This window comes from Acinonyx jubatus, chromosome B4 (genome assembly GCF_027475565.1).
Source record: "Acinonyx jubatus isolate Ajub_Pintada_27869175 chromosome B4, VMU_Ajub_asm_v1.0, whole genome shotgun sequence".
Lineage (NCBI taxonomy): Eukaryota > Metazoa > Chordata > Mammalia > Carnivora > Felidae > Acinonyx > Acinonyx jubatus.
Genome location: NC_069387.1, coordinates 111,418,757 through 111,440,344, shown reverse-complemented (window position 1 = coordinate 111,440,344; position 21,588 = coordinate 111,418,757). Strand labels below are relative to the sequence as shown.

At 37.0% G+C, this 21,588-nt stretch overlaps 1 long non-coding RNA gene across 4 annotated transcripts in view; it reads right to left on the bottom strand.

Annotated features, from left to right (window-relative positions):
* The window catches only part of LOC128316458 (uncharacterized), a 94,241-nt gene that overhangs the window by 32,747 nt on the left and 39,906 nt on the right, over window positions 1-21,588 (bottom strand). For all 4 annotated transcript variants that reach the window (XR_008300394.1, XR_008300393.1, XR_008300396.1 and 1 more), the window contains one exon: window positions 8,271-8,381. This is a non-coding gene — a long non-coding RNA (uncharacterized LOC128316458). The remainder of the gene's footprint in view (window positions 1-8,270; window positions 8,382-21,588) is intronic.

The window sequence follows — 21,588 nt, the reverse complement described above, 5'->3', positions numbered from 1 at the left end:
TGTCCTCTACCTTCCCATGAGCACCTAAAAGAAAACCTTGGTGGGGAGGGGCAAACTGCAAGGCAAATGATATTATAATGATATTATAACAGTCTTGGGGTTACTAGCGGACAAGGTTTTCCTTAAGTGTGCATTCTTCAAAGTTAGGAAAGTCTTTGATTCTTCATCTTTTGCTTATCAGACTGTGCTAAATCACAAAAGGGATTGGTCTAAGGGAGACAGGGTAGTCTTGGGTGGAGACTACGGGGTCCCTGGAAATTTTCCCATCTGCTTTTTCCCCTTCTGCTCATGTCTATCTGTGTACTTTAGCCCCATTCCAGCCTGGATTCATGTAGTGTGCAGTTAGACTGACCCCAGAACAAAAGAGGTTCAAATTGTAATGACAAAAGTAACAGACTTCATGTGCAGCTACAGCCTTTCTACTGTGCCTGTTTTCTAACAGAACTCTCATTCAGTGAATCATGAGATTCCTGTTTTCTACTTTCCAGCTTTGGCCTCCTTTGTGGCTAAGATCGGTGACATAATTCTAACCAGTCTACCTAAGAGCAGGGCAAGAGAACTTCCTGTGGCCATTCAAGTGACTCTTCCTATACATAGGAGGGTTGGGCAAAGCTACATCAATATTTTATGTAAGCGGTATGCATAGAGTTAGGAGCCTGGAAATTTAGGTGCAAATCCAGGCATTAATGCTTTCTTGTTGTAGAATCTTGGGCAAGTGGGTTAAACTCTCCACTCCCATAACACCCTATACTTCCTCCACTGGAGCACTTAGCACCCTGTATTCTAACTGTATGGCTACCTCATTTGACGTCTCTGTAAGACTGAAAATGTCTTCAGAGAAGATGCTGTGCCTATAGCAAATTGCATGGTACTGGAACATAATAGGCATGGAAGAAATAATTCAAATAAACAAATTAGATGAGATCAGTTCCTATGCCTTTTATATTATTTTTATTTCTGGTAAAGTGACAATGTTGGTATGCTATTGGATGGGAATCTGGACTGCTCTTTATTAATAAGGATAGTACAAAGCTGACACAGAGGATCTGACACATATACTAAGACTTCACTGAGATGGGGAAAAAAGATGATGGCAACATGCCTCACATTGTATAATCAGAAGTGGAAGGATCTAGGGAATTAATTGTGGGTCTGCAGAGATTCATCAGCCTCTAGAGAACCTCTGCTATTTATTTATGATAACTTCAGAAACATTTCCTTTTGGAAGGATTAATTTTCATAATACAGGGCAAAAATTAGCTTTGTTTTAAACACTGACACTATACTTTAAATACTGAAACCATTTCATTTATACAGAGGTATGACTTCATCCTAGCCAAGTACAGCTACAACCCATGATATTTCTGGAAACTTGACATATCCAGCAAGGTGCTTCCTCCTCACCGGTTATTATAGGCAATCTCAGTCTTTAGCGTAAAGAGCTAAAATCTTTTCATATTTTATAGTAGACTACAACTCAGAGTCTGATGCAATATATTGCATAAACTACCAAGAAGGATAGGTATACTTTCACTATAAAAACTAAAATTCAGATACAGGTGGTATCCTTATAAAAAACACGTGGGAGGGAATGATATTGAATCCTATTTTCAGTTTCTCTTCGTGGTCTTAAAAACACATCTCTTAGAATGGACCAAGAACAAAGGCCATGAGAGATAAAGGGGAAAGTTGGCATTTCTGATAGAGATGGACTTATTTTCCTGTGAATATAAAGGAAGGTGGGAAGACGACCAAGAATTAACAGAGCAAGTGAGGAGGCCCCGTCTGCAAAGCTGACAGCTCCTTGCCTGCGTGTTACAATTTAAATGATTTCATTTCCTTATTGTTAGTATTATTTTTTATTTTTAGCAGGCTTTGTGCAGTGCCCTAAAACCTTATAATGACTCCTTATTCTTTTTCAACAAAAGGCACATTTCCTCACCTGGTTCTATTCTTTCCTCCCTCCTGGAGAAATTAATGGAGCAAACAACACTTTTATCAAACAATATGCCAATTTTCAAAAGCACATACCATCCACCAACCCTTATGAATAACAAAGACTTGTGTTGAATAGTTTGCACTGCCATTATCTTGCCTCCATGCTGCACAGAACACTCTGATGGAGGCCATGACTACTGGATGCTGATGATCACCAGAGAATGTTATTCAGTGTATGCAAATTCCCCTTCCAGTATTCTTAGGAAGGCCCGTTGGGAAGGCGGTGCAGTGACAAAGCATTCTTGAAAGAGGAGGGTCAACCATGGATATTACGGTGCACATATGGCCACACCAGTCTTGAATATATAATGCTTTTCCTGAAAAATAAGTTGGCAGCTATATAAAACCTGTCACTAATTGACGCAGGGTGTTGCTGCTATCTGATCTGGAATGAGTGCGGAGTGATTCTGGGCACATTTTTGGTGTTTTCGTTTTCATGGCTATTGTCCTGTTGGGAACCACTGCAGAACTGACATTGAGGAGATGGAGGGGTGGAGACGCAGCGGTAGCAGCCAGGGGAAGCTTGGTCCATTCTTCACTGACTGCACAGCAAACACTATTAAAGGCAGGGGAAGCCATTTGTTCATGAATATACATATGATACATATAAATGCTTTGTGCCATGAATATTTATCCCTTTCATGGATTGCAGCTGTTGTGTATTGAAAACTATTAACAGGTTGGAAACCGTCCTTTAGAAACCTATGCCTGTCATTTGTGTGCAAAACTATCCCTGGAAAGTTCTTTTTTTCCCCCTCCCTCTTTTGTGGGAAAGACAGAATACTCCAGGGGGCGGTTTATAATGAGGTTAGTCCCTTAGTAGATAGAGAAGAGAATTTGGTAAAAATGGAAGATGGCTTTCTTGTGGCATAACTGTATGTATTTATTTACTTAAAAATTTTTTTAAACTTAAATTGTTTAGAGAATTTTACAGCCAAGGCGGTGTTCTGTCCACCAACTGGTATTCAGGTTTTGATAAAAGTTCCATTGTTAACAGAGGTGAAAATATCAGACAATAAACACTACACAGTTGTGGGGGTGATGAGTGTCATATGATTTCTATCCCTAAAGATGGGATTCTTAGGCCTGTAGATTTTCTAGTTCTTTAGAATGGATAGTTTTTCAGATTCAATCTAAGCATTCTCCTGTGTTCTGCAATCTGACCACTCTTAACTCTTCTATGTTCTTCAAACAAGCCATTCTCTCTCTGGCCTCATGGCATTTGTTAATTCAATTTCCATTGTCTGAAATAATTTTCTCTGCAACAATTCTGACCTCTCCTCCAGGTTCTCTTCTTAACCCCTGGCTCTTTAAGAATCAGCTCAAACCTTTATATCTTGTGAAGTCTTCTATGACCTATCCCCATCTTTAGGCACCACTCTAGTTCTTTGAACAGTTCTTAAATAGACCTCTAAACAAAGTAGTGTGCCACTTAAATGAGTAGACAAATATATCACACATTAGGTAAGAAGACTTTTCAGTTATCCAGTACACTATCCAGGTAACATTGTGTTGCATCCCAGGAATGAGGTCTGTGTCAATGTTTAATTTTGTTTAAAATGTGTTCGATGTTAACATAAGTGCTTGGGAAAATTCTTTTTTTTTTTTTTTTTTTTTTAACCAGTGGTACCTGTTCTGGACTTACTTTCCATTATTCAGGCTAAAGATAAAAAGCCCTTTTGGAAAACTCATTTGTACTAGGTTAACTAATTCCCCTACTACTTTGGGGCTTACAAATTAAATTAGGCCTAGGCTTACATGTTTCCTTAGCTATTTGTACTTAGCCTTGAAATTTCTTCATTCAGTTCCTCAGTCAAAGTTAGTGCTGTTGTTTGGGTTTTATCCAAGATTGCTGTACTCTTTTTAACCACAGAGTTCACATTTGAATCAGGAATTTCAAGTGATGTTTCAGGAAAATTCTTAGTGCCATTTTTAATCAGTAAAATCAAAGGTATTTCCACTTACATTAAATATATTAAGAGCTGCTAACAAGATTTTTTAGACAGTTGTATCTCTCTGTGTATGTCTACTATCTAGATAAAGACGTAGGAACATATAGGTGTATCAGATGCACCTTTGTCTAGACTGCAGATCTTCACGCACATTTGCATGTCGTCATCGTCATCGTCGTCTCTTAGTCCATTTGGGCTACTATAACAAAAATACCACACTGGGTGGTTTATAAACAACATTCATTTCTCATGATTGTAGAGGCTGGGAAGTTCAAGATCATGGTGCCAGCAGACTCAGTGTCTGATGAAGGTCTAAATTTTGGCTCCTAAACAGCAACTTCTTGCCATGTTCTCACATGGCAGAAGGATAGAGGGATCTCTCTGGGTTTTGTTTTGCTTTTTCATAAGGGCTCTAAGCCCATTCATGTGGGTGGAGCCTTCATGACCTACTCATTTCCTAAAGGCCCCATCTCCTAATATTGTCATCTTGGATATTAGGCTAACGTATAAATCTGGTGCGAATACAAACATTCAATCTATAACATCATCTTTCTCTTTCTATTCAGTGTGTGTGTAAATAAATCTCTTTATATCTTTGAATGACTTATGCTATTGATATTAAAAGGAATGATGAGGGACACAAGGTGGCTCAGTTGGTTATGCAACTGACTCTTGATTTTGGCTCAGGTCATGATCTCGGGGTTGGGAGATAGAGTCCTGAGTTGGGCTCTGTGCAGGGTGTGGAGCCTGCTTGATATTCTCTCTTCTTCTCTCTCCCTGTCGCTCACCTGCTCACGCTTGCTCTCTCTCTCAAGAATGAATGAATAAACAAACAAACAAACAAAGAAAAAATAAAGAATGAAAAAAATCCAGGCAGCTCTTTACTTAGGGACCAATTATTAATTCCTTTTATTTTTCTAGTCCTTTCTTTTTCATGTCTACATTTTAGCTATTTCGCTGTTCATTAAAATGTCCTTTGGGGGAAAGAAGATGAACCGCTAGCATCAAATACAATGTGCAGTACTCTAGGGACACTCATTAAGTGTTTGTTGACAATGCCAATGATAATGGTAAAATTCAAATTGGTTAATTGGTTCTTCACCTGTTAGTAATCTCAATGAAACTTTGCATTGGAATAGGTTAAAACAATTGGAGAACTGTGACGAGGAACACTGTTCTTATGGGTAGAAATACCCAGGTAGAGAGCTTCTCTCAAGTTCTCTCAGCTTGAAATGGAATAATAGGGCAAGGTTAGACTGAGGTGAAGGCTGGGTAGACAAATGTGTCTGTGGTGATTGTTGGGTTATGAGTAGGTATTATCAGCTCAGACTTTTCCTATATCCACAAAGGCTAAACCTTACAGTTTATCATTTAGGCAAAGACATGCCTTCTATTCTGTTTGAGTATGCACAGGAAACTGTAGAAATAGAGAGAAGATTCTCTAACTCAGAGAAGGGATAATTCGATCTAATTCTTTTTTTTTTTAATTTTAAGATTTTTTTCATGTATATTTTTATTCATGTAGAATTAACATGCAGTGTTATATTAGTTTCATGTGCACAATATAGAGATTCAACAATTCTGTCCATTACTTGGTGCTCATCATGATAAGTGTACCCTTAATCCCCATCACCTATTTCACCCATCCCCCCACTCACCTTCTCTCTGGTAACCATCAGTATGTTCTCTATATTTGAGTCAGATCTTTTGTTTGTCTCTTTTTTCTTCGTTAATTTGTTTTGTTTCTTATATTCCACATATGAGTGAAATATAGTATTTGTCTTTCTGCGACTGACTTATTTCACTTAGCATAATACACTCTAGATCCACCTATCTTGTTGCAAATGAAAAGATGTTATTCTTTTTTTTTTTTATAGCTGAGTAATATTCTATTGTGTATTTCAGCTAATTCTTGAAGGGTGTATAGAAGTAAGCCAAATGGACTAAGGTGCTTGGGGAAAAGTGAGTAGGGATGCTTTCTTCCCCTTGTCTTAGCCAAGATAGGCCAAGTCCAAGGTCCTGAAAAGGAGGCATGAAATTATAAAGTACCTAAAAGGGAACCAGAGAAATAAAAAACTGAAAGACAAACTTCTCCAGCTTTACAATTTCCTCTGGGGCCACTCCATGTAGCCAGAGAAGCATTCTTTATTTTCCTATTTCAGAACTTTTCTCCTTTATTTCTCAAAGATTTCTAAAATTATTTTCTGCATTTAATTGCAGTAACACTTTGTTGGTATTTATTGATGTTGATGGCAAGTGCAAGCATAAGTAGAAATGTAATCCCTGGGGTACACACATTTTCCTTGTAGAGTATTTTCCATTACATTATTGAATAAATCGAACGTGGCCTGGGAATACAGGAAAACCTACCATCTGTTTGTGAAGTAATGATACTAATAATAATGCCCATTTTGTTTAAAAGTTAAGTCTCATGAGATTCAAACCAATTTTTCAAATATGAGATCAATTTCATAAAAAATATATTGGTGTCTGTGCGATATTAAGAGGAGATTTGTTCAAGAGAATGTTGTTTATTTTACATAATCCAGAGACTACATGTTAAAATACATACTATTTGTTTCAAATGTCCTTCCTACATGAAATAAGCCTGTTCCTTATGAACATATGTCTCCCGGCCCTACCTACTTCTGTTTCTTGTCACTACCCTCTTTTTTCCCTTAGAATTTTGTGTCCTGAAAACTTAAAAAAGCTTATGGCTTTTCATTTACACAAGATTTTCAGAATACTAGCAGCACCCCAAATTCTTATTTCTATTTCTTTTGCCTAAAAATACACACACACACACACACACACACACACACACACACACACACACCATAAACAAAAATTCCACAAGTTTCCATGGAAGGAAACAGCTAGAGGGTGAAGAGAGCAGATTGGGGTTTATGTTGGAACTTTAGCAGTTAATGCACAACACTCCCTCTTCCTTGCCCGAGTTTGGAACCATCTAAGAAACAGGAGTCAGGATGGTCATCAAAATATCAGCTTTATCTTAGATGAAGACTCATGAGAAAACATCACTTACATATGTGGCAAATGGACTTACTAAATCTTTGCCCAGAATGGGACAGATTCATCACTGTGTTCACCAGGCAGAGGTAGATAAATAAGTGTTCCTGATATGAACATAGTGACAAGCAGCTATGTGCTCTTGTAAATTTTATAGCAACAAGAAGCTCAGATTGCATCTTCCTTGAGGGCTTCTCTTTGGCTTCTACAGAGAATTAGAGGAGGGAGTTGAGAAGAACATTCTCAGTTCCTTTTTTCAATTTACCAATCACATAAAGGGGAGTAAGGGGGGCATGGGCAAGACAGGACTTTCTCTAGAGATGCTTCTTCCATAGGGGAACCTTAAGACAAGGAATAGGTAGAGTTCTTCATGTTAGCATTTAAGGACTTCTCTTAGACCCACTGTCTGAATCCAATTAGGCCTCTTTGACTTTCTTTAGGCCTTTGGCAAGTTTCATGGACACTCTGAACTGTACTGGGCTTGCTTTTTGCTTTTCACAACTATCCTTAGGATAGTTCTGAGGGCCTGGCTTTTGGGAAAGAGTACATGTTGTTCCAAATTTGTTTTTAGCTAAATCAGAATGGAGCCAGGTCTGGGTGCTTTCAAACAGAGCCTCTATATTAGTCACAAAAATTAGAGGCAACAAAACCTATCAGATCATCTGTTTCCTCCCCGTGCCAAGCCCAGGGAATATGGGCTGCTTCTTCTCTTAAATGTACACTGTTTATCAGAAGGACAACAAAATCAAGCTTCCTCTGAAATAGATACAGAGGGGCTCATTGTGTGCCAGCAACACACACTCTCAGGAATACCTCCAGGGCACAGAGAGAGGAATGTACTCAGACAACAGGAATCTGTACTGAGAAGACGGTTTTCCCCATTGAGATAATTTAATTCCTTAATCAATTTCCCACGTAGCACTCAAATCGCACCCAATTTCTTAACGTTCATTTTTATTTTGCTGAAATTATTCTCATCAGAATCATTATTTTCCATGGAAAATTTTCAATGAAAATGAAGGCTTTCTAATCAAGAGTTTTCTTTGTATCAACAATCAGAGCTACTAGACTGGAGGTGTTATTTTATGGACATTATATCTACCAAGTGCATTTCTTCTAAATCAAAGTTTGCAGATAGTAATTTTATCAAAACTTTTGCTTCTGTCAATTTTTAGTCAATAGCAAGCTAAATAATTATTTTTGTCACTACTATGCATTATAAATTGGATAGAAAAAAATAATTTATATTTATTTATTAGCCAGTTAATGAGAACACAGTAAACAATTCACCTCTGCTGCTCCAGGACAGCTATATTATGGAGAACTGGATACTGTAATGCTTACCCCATTCTTCTAAACATTTTTCCATCACTTTGAGTATTGGATTGTAAAATGCTCTTTCTGCTGGTGAAGCAAAGAGCAAATGTCAGGGCCAAATGTCTTGTTTTGCTCCATATTTATCAATATTTGAGAGAAAGAAGAAGAAGACATGTTAAAAGAAAAAACAAGACACAGCTTTGTTCTTTTTTTCTACTTCCCCCCACTTTTCCTCTCTTTTCTCTAAACTTTTCAGCCTTATCAAAGTTTCTATGATATATCCTTTTATTTTTCTATCACTATTCTCTCCTCATTGTCTACTGCTTCCATACTCTTTCTGCCTGCTGTTGGCTTTACTCTTTTTTCCCTGCTCGTTCAAAACCTCACTAGCTGTCTTGAACGCTCTCCTCTGAAGCATTTAGCTGTTCGCTTTGTCTTCTATTGTGGTACCACTCTCTCTTACCAAGAGGTGCTTATCAGAGTGCTCAATGTCATGATCACAAAGACTCAGAGAGGAAATTCTCACCCCTAACACTCAGCATCCCCCCAGATCAAGTAACCATAACCCAAAGAGGTTGTGAAGCCCTGTTTTTTTTTTTTTTTTTTTTTTTTTTTCCGTCTGGCTATAAAAGCATCACTGAAAATGGCCCACTTATCTGGGTTTGATTTTATGGGGTAGAGGGATGAATATTGTGATCTCAGGAGGACCACATCAGATCAAGGAACTTGGAATCATCAATTTTGATTTACTGGACACTCCCTGGGTACCTGGACCTATATTAGATGATTTCACCCTTTCATGACTTGAAATCCAGTTTCTGCCTTTTTCTCATCTGTTTCAAACATTATGGTATTTACCTGAGTTTTCGAGAGCTTTTGGTATTGTCTGTTATTATTGAACAGAAACATTATGTTACTATTTATTTATTACACAGGCTGGGTCTGTGTTGTACAACCATCACTATAGTCTAATTTTACACCACTTATAAAATTACAAAATGAAACCACAGGGGTACCTGGGTGGCTCAGTTGGTTAAGCATCTGACCTTGATTTCAGCTCAGATCATGATCTCATGGTTCATGAGATCGAGCCCCACGTTGGGCTCCATGCTGACAGTGTGGAGCCTGCTAGGGATTCTCTGTCTCCCTCTCTCTCTGCTCCTCCCCTACTCATTCTCTCTTGCACACTCTCTCTCAAAATAAATAAATAAACTTAAAAAAAAAGAAAAAAGAAGCCCCAATCCATATTGATTAGCAATCATTCTTCATTCTTGTTTCCCAGCTCACCAACTGGGGAACTGCTACTATTCTATGATCTGTTTCCATGGATTTGTTTATTCAGGGCATTTCAAATAAATGGAATTATACATTATCTTTTGTGACTTTTTCTCCCATTTAACATAATGTCTTCAAGACTCATTCATGTTGTAGTATGTATCCGTACTTCATTTTTTTTTTTTTTTTTGCTAAACAGTATTGTATTCTACTGCACGGATACTTCAGATTTTGTTTAATGTCTGCATTAATGCACAAAATGTCTGCACTAATATACATCTTCATAAGCAATGTATGAGGGTTATGTTTTCTCCCCATCTTCATCAACACTTGTTATTATCTGTCTTTTTACTCATTCTAATGGGTGTAAAGTGGTATCTCATGGCTTTGATTTGCATTTTTCTAGTGACAAATGTCACTAGATGTAGAACATGTTTTCATGTGATTATTGGCCATTTATATATCTTATTTGGAGAAATGTCTATTCAAGTCCGTAACACATTTTTAAATTGGGCTATGTCTCATTCAGTTTAGGCTGCTAAACAAAAATACCATAGACTGGGTGGCTTATACACAACAAAAATGTATTTCTCACAGTTCTGGAGACTGGGAAGTGAAAGATCAAGGTGCTGCTGGATTCCATGTCTCATGAGGGTCCTCTCCTTGTTCATAGAAAGCTGTCTTCTTACTATGCATCATATGGTGGAATTGGTGAGGGGGCTTTCTGGGGTCTCTTTATAAGGGCACTAATCCCATTCATTAGGGCTCTACCCTCATGATCCAATCACTCCAAAGACTTCCATCTCCAAATGCCATCACATTGGGCATTAGGACATAATATATAAATTGGGGGAGGATACATAAACACTCAGTCTATAACTTTCTTTCATTTCTTTTCTTTTCTTTTCAAATTTTCTTTCCTTTCCTTTCTTTCTTTCTTTCTTTCTTTCTTTCTTTCTTTCTTTCTTTCTCTCTCTCTCTCTCTCTCTCTCTCTCTCTCTCTTTCTTTCTTTCTTTCTTTCTTTCTTTCTTCCAAGTTTATTTATTTTGAGAGAGAGGGAGAGAGGGAGAGTGTGAGCAGGGGAGGGGCAGAGAGAGAGATCCCAAGCAGGCTCTGCACTGTCAGCATGGAGTCTGGCACGGGGCTCAAACTCATGAACAGTGAGATCATGACCTGAGCCCAAATCAAGAGTTGGATGGTTAACTGACTGAACCACCCAGGCACCCCAGCATTCTGCCTTTAGATCCTCAAAATTCACAGTTTTATCACATGCAAAATACATCCATTGCAACCCAACAACCACCAAATTCTTAACTCATTTCAACATCAACTCTAAAGTCTAAGTTCAAATTCTCATATACATATCATCTAAGTCAGATGTGGTTGAGACTCAAGGTATGATTAATCCTGCTTCTCCAGGATTACTTCTCCAGATGTCAACCTGTGATGGTAGGGGCCACCTTGGTGATATGCGAATTGCCTTTAGGGTCATTCTTCCCTTGTGCAATTATGCATTCCTTATTTCCATCTGAAACTAATCAGAATGACCTTTACTATCCATTTTTCTACCAACATTTGTTTCAAGAATACTTAGGTATTCTCTAAGAAGACTGAGGTCTTCTCTTCAGTTCTCTTTATTTCATTCTGAGCTATCTCTCTAGAATCACCTCTAACAGTCTATTCATGACAATGTGGCTTTTTCTAGCATGCATCTGAAAACTCTTCCCGCCTCTATGCATCACTCAGATCCAAAGCCACTTCCACGTTTTGGTGTTTTTGGTTTGTTTTGCTTTTTTTGGTGTTTGTTACAGCAGCACCCCACTTCTCAGTACTAATTTCTGCCTTAGTTCAGGCTGCTGTAACAAAATACCATAGACTGGATGGCTTACAAACAATAGACATTTATTTCTCACAGTTTTGGAGACTAACCAAAGATCAAGGGGCTGGCAGATTCAGTGTCTGGTGAGAATCCACTTGCTGGTTCATACAAAGCAGTTTTCTTGCTGGGCATCACATGGTGGAAAGGATTAAGGAATTCTCTGGGATCTTTTGTTATGAAGGTGCTAATGAGTACCACATCTTATTTATCACAGAGAAGACTTAATTCTACATCAATAGCTACAAAATACAGATCAGTTCCTACATTCTTTTCTATATCATTCCTTGGCTAAGGGTCTGGCCTGCCTTGTTTAGATGCCTTTGTTGAAGGCAAGAGTTCAGAACATAGCACTTGTGACAGAAGACCCCTGAATGAGGGTTTTGGCAGCCATGATGGAAATACAAAACAGAATTAATGAATCTATTCTATGTATTCTGGAACCAGGGCACCAGTCAAACCAAGGCAGGAGGAAAAAAAATCAAGGCAAATAAAAGCCAAAAAGGGACTGTCATCTACGAAGGTACAAAGCACCAAGAGGGATGGTGTTTCAGAGATCCAGAGAGGACAGAAGTTTTCAAAATGGGAAGAGGCTAGTCAAATGGGTCAAATGCTGCAAGATAGTTATATCAGTGCCGAACTGAAAATTTCCCATTGCCTTTGGAAAGACAAAAGTCCTTGATGACCTTTGTAGGCGAAGTTCCAGAAGAGTCAGAAACAAAAGCCTGATCACAGCAGGGTAAGAAACAAATTGCTTCTTAGAAAGTAGAGATAGCAAGTAGCAGGAAATTCCTCAAGGATTTTGGCAGTAAAAAAGTAGAGGTAGAGGGGAGTATGGGGTCATTTTTTATTTTATTTTTTATTCAGGGTTGGAGAGACTTAACTCTATATACATGAAAATGTGTATCAATTTTAGGGAAAGACTAAGGATAAAGAGAAAAAGAGGGAAAGAAAGAGAGTGAGGGAAAGGATGATAGTGAAGAGAGAGAGAGGAAGAAGAGGAGGGGCCGGGAAACAGGGACAAGGAAGAGAAAGTGTAACTAATGAACCAAGGTCCCTGAGGACCTTGACATTGGAATTCACAGGAGAGAGTTCTTTAAATAGGAAGAAGGAATCCTCTTTCACTGCGAAAGGAGGAAATTCTGAGTGGATGAGTTACATTGTAGGCATGAGGGGGCAAAGCTGGAAAAACCTGTTGTTCTTTGATCTCTCTTTCTCGTTCAAGTAGAACATAATGTCCATAAGTAAGGATGAGGGAGGAGGCATCAAGTCTGGGTTTTGAGGAGAAGTGAATTTTTATATTATAGCCTCTGAGGGAAAAATGAAAGGGACCTGGTGATAAACACAAGGAAGTACAGCCTGGTGATAGCTGAGGACGGAGACCACAAATCTGAAATATCTCTGATTATATGATTTTACTCCAGCAGCTCTCAGCTGCTGTACCACCTGTATGTTACAGATATTTATATGATATTGTTCTTCTAATTTCAGTAATACATGGAAATATCATGTCATTGGATAGGGGCTTTTCAAAACCACAATAAAAGCCAGTTTTCATTCTACCAAGGACACTGCTAGAAGGATTTATTATGAACCCCACATATAAAATGATGATGAAATAGGTCATCTAAAAAATCTTGCAAATTGCCTTGACAAAACATGGCACAGCTCTGCAATATAAACAGCAATGCCCTCACCAGCTGTTAGTTTTTTTTATAAAATGTAAATCACTGCTGGTGCTGATGAGAAGTGTATTAAGACAGATTTGAGAAAAATGTAATGATTATAGAAGAATGTGAATGTAGTTAGCACTACTAAAATGTACGCTTAAATGTTTATGTTGGGAAACTTTCTAATGTATGTATTTTACCACAATTAAAAAAGAGAAAAAATAAAAAGAAAAAAAAAATAAAAGAATCCCACAGGTTCCATGAATGATTAAATGTCCTAGGTTTAGGAGAGTTTAGAGCAAATAGGTACATTGTACATATTGGAGCTACAGAGACTCTCAGAAAATAAAATATCTATCTATATCTAGATCTAGATCTAGATCGATATCGATATCTATATCGATACATCTATATCGATATTGATGTCGATATCGATCTAGACCTAGATCTAGATATAGATATATCGATATAGATATAGATATATAACACGTGTGTAGGTATACTTTAAAGTAGGGGGAGAAAACTCCTCTTGTAACACGTAAGGATCAGTCTGACTGTATAAATGCTTCCATTTTGCCCTAAAGTGTTTCTTCACTTTGGCACCAATGATATTTTATTATCTCTGAACACCCTAGCTCTGTTTTCTTTGGTTTTTCCTTCTACTATCCTTGAAATTTAGAAGATCTCCAAAGATAGATCTTCTATTTCTACACTTGCCTTCCCCTGAAGTGCTGCCTGTATGCTGTCATCCAGAGTGAGGGGCCATAAAAAGTTGAGAATAGAGATCTGAACTTTAGGAGAGGTGAAAGCTCTAAAGACACACAGAGTTAAGGATATTGGTGTACAGGTAGAAGCCATGCCTTCGTCTCTCTTCTCCATTTGACAAGCTCCTACATACCCACATTGATCCAGCTCTAATAATACTAGTAAAATGATAATAAGTTACTAATGAGTTTTTCTATATTAATGAGTTTTTCTTGACAAAGCACTGTTCTGAGGATTAAATTTTTTTATTTTTACTTTTTGATTTCATATTAAAATGGACTATTTTATTTTCTATTTTTCTTTTTATATAGTTTATTGAGATATAATTGACATTGCACTATATGAGTTTAAGATATACAGCATAATGATTTGACTTACACATATTATGAAATGATTCCCACAAAAGTTTAATTAATACCCATCTTATCATATAGATACAAAAAGAAAGAAAAATATTTAAAAATATTTTTTTTCCTAATGACGAGAATTCTTAGCCTCTACTCTCTTAAAAACTTTCAAATATACCATACGGCAGTATGAACTACAGTCATCAGGTTGTACGTTACATCCCTAGTAATTACGTATAACTAGGAGTTTGTATCTTTTGACCACTTTTATTCAGTTTCTCCTCCTTCCATTCCCACCTCTGTGTTCTGAGTATTTTATTTTCTTTTATATTATTTTATTTAATTTATTTTTTCTCTCAGAAATTAAAAAAAAATTTGTTTTGCTTTTTTATTTTTAGTGTCAAGTTTTTATTTAGATTCTAGATAGTTAACATACAGTGTACAATCTTCTGAGTATTTTAAATCTATCAACTCATTTTAGCCAACAGAAAATTCAGTGCTGTCCTTGTAGTTACTTGTATACAAATACTTATGTTCCCTAATAGATTTTGAACTCTTTTAAGAAGAGATAAATTACATCATTCATGTTTTTATTCCCTACAGGGCTTCTTGGTACTTTCTGCATTAAGTATATAATAAATACATTTGTTGAGTGACTAAATGAAAAAGGAGAGAAAAGGAAAAGAATGCACAAAATAAAAAAGAGAGAGAGAAAAACTGTTTATTTTATACTTACAAGGTTTTTTTTTTTTGGTGTAAATTGTGTTTTTTGAGGATAGGATTTGCTTGTTTGTTTCCCTCAAAGTGCTAGGCATGTGGTAGATAATAAATATTTGTTAGTTGATTGTTTAAAACATGCCAGAGCACTATTTTACCCTGGAGACTGGAAAGCTAAGGGATATATCCTCTAACTCAGTCAGAATTCAGTGAGTACCTGCTCACATACATATGTCAGGACTTTGATTCTTCAGATGTGATTTTATTATAGGTGATCTGAAGAATGATCTGAAGAATGGTACTACTCCATTGCCAAAATTCCATTTTTAGCTGTAACTAACTACTTAACTCTAATCTGTTTCTCTTCTGTTCCAGTTGTGTATCACTCTGGCACCATTTTGAGTATTCTTCACATCTACTGAAGACAACTTGTTATATATCTATGTATGTATATGTATATGTATATATGTATATGTATATATGTATATGTATATGTATCTATCTATCTATCTATCTAATGCTTTAAAGCAAATTGCACATTAATAGTGGACTCTATTTTTTTTTTTTTTTGAGAGAGAGTGACAGAGAGAGTGGGGGGGGAGGGGCAGAGACAGAGGGAGAGAGAGAATCTCAAGCAGGTTCTATGCCCAGCATGGAGCCCAACACAGGGTTTGATCCCATGACTGGGAGATCAAGACCTGAGCTGAAATCAAGAGTTGGATGCTTAACCGACTTAGTGACCCAGGTACCCCAGAAGTGGACACTTTAAATAAAAACATATTCTATAATCAATTTGTAGAAATTATTTAATTTACAAAAGAGCTAGTTTATACTTATGACTGGCAATACATTTATACAAGAAATAATCACAAAAATCTATGTTGGTTAAAATGGAGAAATTAAGATATTGAACTAAATGATTCAGATTGACTTATGTTTTGTTTGGCTGTTATACAACTATACAATGAAAGATGTAAGACCTCTAAGAATTATTTATTGTTCAAATTGATTTAAAGTAAATTTGTGAGGAGATATTATTTACAACTGTAATACTATTTTTTTTTCTAAAAAGCAACCACACCATTCTGTGCTGATTAGTATATAGCAAATACATTTGAAATGAGTTCCAAAAACAAATTGATCTTTAATCTCTGCCAAAAATAACAGCAAGTTCTAATTATGAAAAGGAAAAGATGTTTATTGTGAGATACTAGTAACTGAGTTTTGACTACATAATTTCTACATTTTCTCCCAGTGAATGCATATCATGACCAGGTTATGAATATTTCATCACTCTACCTGGAGAGGTGCCACAAGTCCTCAAACGAGGTAGTATCCCTAGACTTTGGACTGAAGACAACTTGTCTCCCATGATTCTGTAATTCTGGCTGTTAAATTCTCTTCTCAACTTCTTGCTCTCCTTTTTCTGATAGCAAGGTTGAAAAGTTTGTTGATATTGGATACCCAAGGAAGAAAAAAAAAACCCTACAACATATCAGACCATTCCCTACAACCATTTGGACAGGGTGAGAAAATAATTGGTATTTCCATAATAGAGTACATGAAATAGATTGTGGATGTTTTCTGCCACTCCTATGTATGACAACAGCAGTAGAACAGTGATTTAGAACTTCCCAAGGAGAAACTGCTTAAGTTATTTTATAAACTATATCTTCTAGGAGTTAAATAAACTCCTATGCAATAGGAAAGAACACGAAAGTTATTTTTTATGATTTTTTGAGATTGATCTGTATATTTCAGTCCTCAAAGAAACCTAGAGATACTTGAAGACATAGAAGAAAAGTCTACAACCTGTCAAAGAACAGATCTTAGACCTAACATGATTCAACTCCATAATTCACATAAAGCTCTCACAAGTTGGAACTAATTTCCATATATAAACAAAAAGATGAGCAACGTTTAGAAAACATCCTTTGCCTTTGAGATTCACCAGCTTTCATTCTGGAGTTTTGGGGTTTATTAGATGGTAAAACTATAAGTGCACAGCAGAGGCAAATAGATTAGCTACACAGGTCGAACAATATGGATAGAATGCCTGTAAATTTATTGATTATGAAAAAGCTAATATTCTAGAAACGAAGTTACAGAATGTTGGGCTAGAAACACTTTCCTACCCAGAATAAATTACTCCCTATTAGGCTGCTTAGTATGATTGTCTAACAAACCTATTGGAAAGCCATTAGACAACAAGCACGTGAATATTTAGCTAACTTAATTAGTAATCAGATTACTATAAATCATGACTACCAGGAAATGTCATTTTACATCCATTTGATTGAAACAAAACTTTGATAGTATCAATTGTTGGAGAGAGACAGATCGATGAAGCCTGATGTAGATCCCAGTAGCTGTACTGTTTTATTCTCCTCTATTGTTGGTAACCAATTTGGAAAACGATTTGGCATTGTCTTGTGAAAAAGAACATTCACATATCCTGTGACCTATCGGTTCTTCCCCTAGATAAAAATTCAAGTGGCATACTTGCTTATGTGCACAAAGAGACATGTGTAAGAATGTTTATAGAAGCACTGTTCATAAGAACAAAAAGAAAATTTAAACATCTGTAAAATGCAAATAATCACAAAGAGGAGAATAGATAAAAAGAAATCGTTAAAATTGTGACATTACACAGTAGTGAAAATGAATGAACCACAATATACAGCATGGATGAATCATACCTAGTTTTGGGTAAAAATAAAACCTTAGAAGTTGTATAGAACATAACTTTGTATATCACTTTCTTTTAAAAAAGTGAAAAAACAGCTCCATATAAAACACATTGTTGAAGCATATGCTATATGTCAGAAGACCATTATTGAAAAATAGGGGAATAAAATACAAAATACTTGGGTGCAAACTGTAGGCAGGAAGACAGGATGGGACGAGTGCAGAGATACATGTAAACACTTGTCCGTGTTCTAGTCCTTGGCCTGGATTTTGGGTTCACGGATGCTTATCAGTTATTGAGATAAATGAATAAATAACTAAAAAAGTAAAAGAGGGTCATGCGTGGATCAGTGCTGATCGTGTGTCGTGACCCATGAATTAATTCAAATCTGTTTCCTGCAAGTTCATTTTAAAAGCCAAGCAAGACAACAAAGGAAAAGAAAAAAAAAAGCTATTGATTTTTACTGTTAATTTCAAAATACTTTCAGCTGAAGAAACAAAAAGTACAGTGCATCTAATTATATTTGCATATGATATATGAAAATGACATTTGCGTATGATATATGAAAATGACATATGATATATGAACATGACATTGGATATTTGTGTTTGGAGGATTTACAACCTAATATCATTAACCGGTCACAGAGTGTGTGGCACACAGCTAGGCTCCTGACTCTTCTAAATCCTGATATTATTAGGAATTTGTTTTGGAAGAGAAGACAGGAATGTCCACTCTGAGAGAGGACATTTCATAAGCATAATATATGGGTCATTCTGTCAACAGGGATTGGTTCTGCCATGTGGTAATGTTAGGTTTGTACCTTTTAATGCTGATTTTATTACTTATAACTTCATGTGAGCTCCACTACGATTCTTTTCTTTTCTTTTTTGTATATTTTCTTTTCTGTATCTTTTCTTTTCTGTATCTTTTCTTTTCTTTTCTTTTTTTTTCTTTTCTTTTCTTTTCTTTTCTTTTCTTTTCTTTTCTTTTCTTTTCTTTTCTTTTCTTTTCTTTTCTTTTTTCTTTTCCTTTTCTGTATATTTGTCTTTCAGCCTGTTAACAGAATCACCACAGCCTGCATGAAGGTGACATTATAATTATTATCGATATTAAGCAATCAGGATCTGTGGCTACCTGTACTAAATGAAATAGAAGAACTTGTCGGTTGTCCACCTTATGTAATTTAGATCATCTTGATCTAGACAATTGAAGCTTCTAAACTGAAGCTTAAAGCCATATCTCAATAGGTAGTTGTGTCCTTCTTAAATATAATTCAGGTCCTCTAGTCTCCCATCTTGAATAGTGAGAAAGACCAGGGCAGTAGACATTTACAGTTGGAACAGACCTCAAGTGAAGGGTCACAAAGATTAGGGTGTGTGTGTATGTGTGTGTGTGTGTGTGTGTGTGTGTGTGTGTGTGTGTGTATTCTGGGGGAGTGGGTGGGGCAGCACTCGACAGATATAGGTCAGAATAAGCATATCTGTCCATACTTTGCCCAAGTAACTCTATCATTAGAAACAGAACAGCACTTTTTTGTTTCCTTCGGGCTTTTATTACAGATTATAGGATTTTTAAAAATCTCTTTATGTTGTTTTTTGTTAGTGTCCTATATAAAAATAGTGGGACCCCAGGGTGGGGTTGTCGCTCACCACTGTACAGCATATATTGCTGTGTCAGCTCCAACACCAGAAGTAAATATTTGTTGAACGAGTGACTCGGCTCCCATTAGGCCGCGAGGCTGCTCTAGCAATCTGTCTCCTTAAATGGCATTATTTACTTGCTGGAAACATGCTTTCTACATTGGCTGCGACCTTTAATTTACATAGGCCCACTGCCACTCTGCTGTGACACAGATCCCTTTCTGAGTGCTCTGCAGCTTTTCTGAACCAGCCTTTTCACATTGAGACACGTTGAAAAATGCATCCATTTTAATTCAACAGCGCTGCCTTGCCCTACCCCATGTCTCAGTTGCAGATCTTTGATTCTTTACTATAGATCTAACATGCTCCAACCTGGTGTGTGAGTTCCTAAGTCCTTAGCTTTCGATTAGAAATAGGGTTGCAATGCAAGTAGAGTCTTGCCTGCCTGTTTACTGGACTGTTTTAGAGATTGTTCAGACCCAAACAGCCAGAGGAGAGATGGAAACTTAATTTGTTTCAGGCTTCAATGCCTGGAGGCAAGGCAGACTCTCTGTTTCCCATGAGCGGACTACTAAATGCTATCAACTTTGGTAAGCAGCAGAGATTGCACAGGACATATGGAGATTCTCCAAGCACAGATTGCACTCAAATGACAGAGTTACCTGTCAAATACTGAATGAGACCCACCTATCCAGGGAGTTGAGAAATTCTTTGCTTGTTCAATACTTTAATCCTCAACTCAGTTAAGCAGAGGCCCCGGCATACCTAGCAAAGTACAGCAAACACTCCATGAGCCAACATGACGGGGCTTTTGCCTGCTCTCTTTGGCCCTCACCTGCACCAATCCCTACTGGAATAACGAGTTTTAAAGTTCTTTCTGTTGCCCTGGAAGCTGTTATTGTGGAGATAAAAAACTACAATCAGAGTAAATGCAATTGTTCCACAAGACTGAAGCCAGCTGTTTGGAAGAATGAATTTCAGGCAAGAATTAAGTTTGCAATTTCAGCGTTAAGTGACTTAATACAAAAGAATTATTGTTTTGTTAACCATGTAGAAGGAAAGGTTGTAAACTTAGAAATCTCAAAGAATTCAATTTAATTCAGTTCAGTAATCATTTATAGACACCAATCATCAAGGCTTGAAATGGACTATATCTGAGACATCGAATGACATTCCTCTCCTTAAGAAACGCACACTTTGGGAGTTGACTGATTTGCACAGACCAATGATACTAACCCAGAGCCCAGCATGTAAAAGGCGTTTAATAAATCTGGTGCCATAGTGTTATTACTGTGTTATGTTATTATTAATGTGACAAAGTATTATATTACTAATACGTGTCAAAGATTATAGGAAGACCTGAATGTTTTCATTATTCCTAAGAGAGGTTTATTAGAGAAAACAACATGTGAACAGTGATCTTGCTGATAGGAAGCAGCAAAGGACATTGAGACAAAGGGAATGGCGTGTACAAAGCATCCACGACATAAAATAACTTAGCCAATTTAGTGGTAAGAAGTGTCCCAATCCTTCTTGGTGGACCAGGACACACTTGGCAGGAGAAGTGTCCAGTTTAGGCTTAGTGCTCTTTGTCCAAGTCTAGACCAGACCAGGATAGCTTAAGGCAGTGTAGCCACAGGGAGGATGTGAAACACAGTAAGATCATGCAACCAAGGTAGACAGAAATCAATGCTTGTGGTCAAGTTTGAAGAGCCAGCTGAAGCCGTGGGTGGGAAAATGAGTAATGTAGTAAAAAGGCAATAGGAATTGGAAGCAGGTCCAAATGTAGATCTAGAAATAGTTTCGGGGGTGGGGGCGGATTTCATTTGGATCATCCTTATGGCGAGGAGGCAAAGGACTAGTTAGAAGGCGTTACAAAGGTTAGAAGGCAAAGGACTAGTTAGAAGGCGTTACAAAATCCAAGTAGATAATAAAGACTTGAAATAAGGCAATGGCACTATGCAAGAAAACTTAGGAGACAAAATGCATTGCACTTTATAAACAATGGAACATGATACTGAGAAGACAGATATGGAAACTGAGAGACAACACCTTACAGAATGTAGATGTAGGTTGAACCTGGGACTGATATACGTTGACCCAATAGCTAGAACACACAAGTCTGGGAACTGATGGGTGGAAGTATCATTAATCTCTCATCATCATTCTTAATGACCAACCCACTTGCGGATTTATGTTTCTCATTACCTCTAAGTAACCTTAGTTACTGCCTGATTAGAAGTTCAGATTCTGAATGGTGGAATGTTTCCATCAGTGGACACATAAAGGATCCACTGAACTTAAAGCC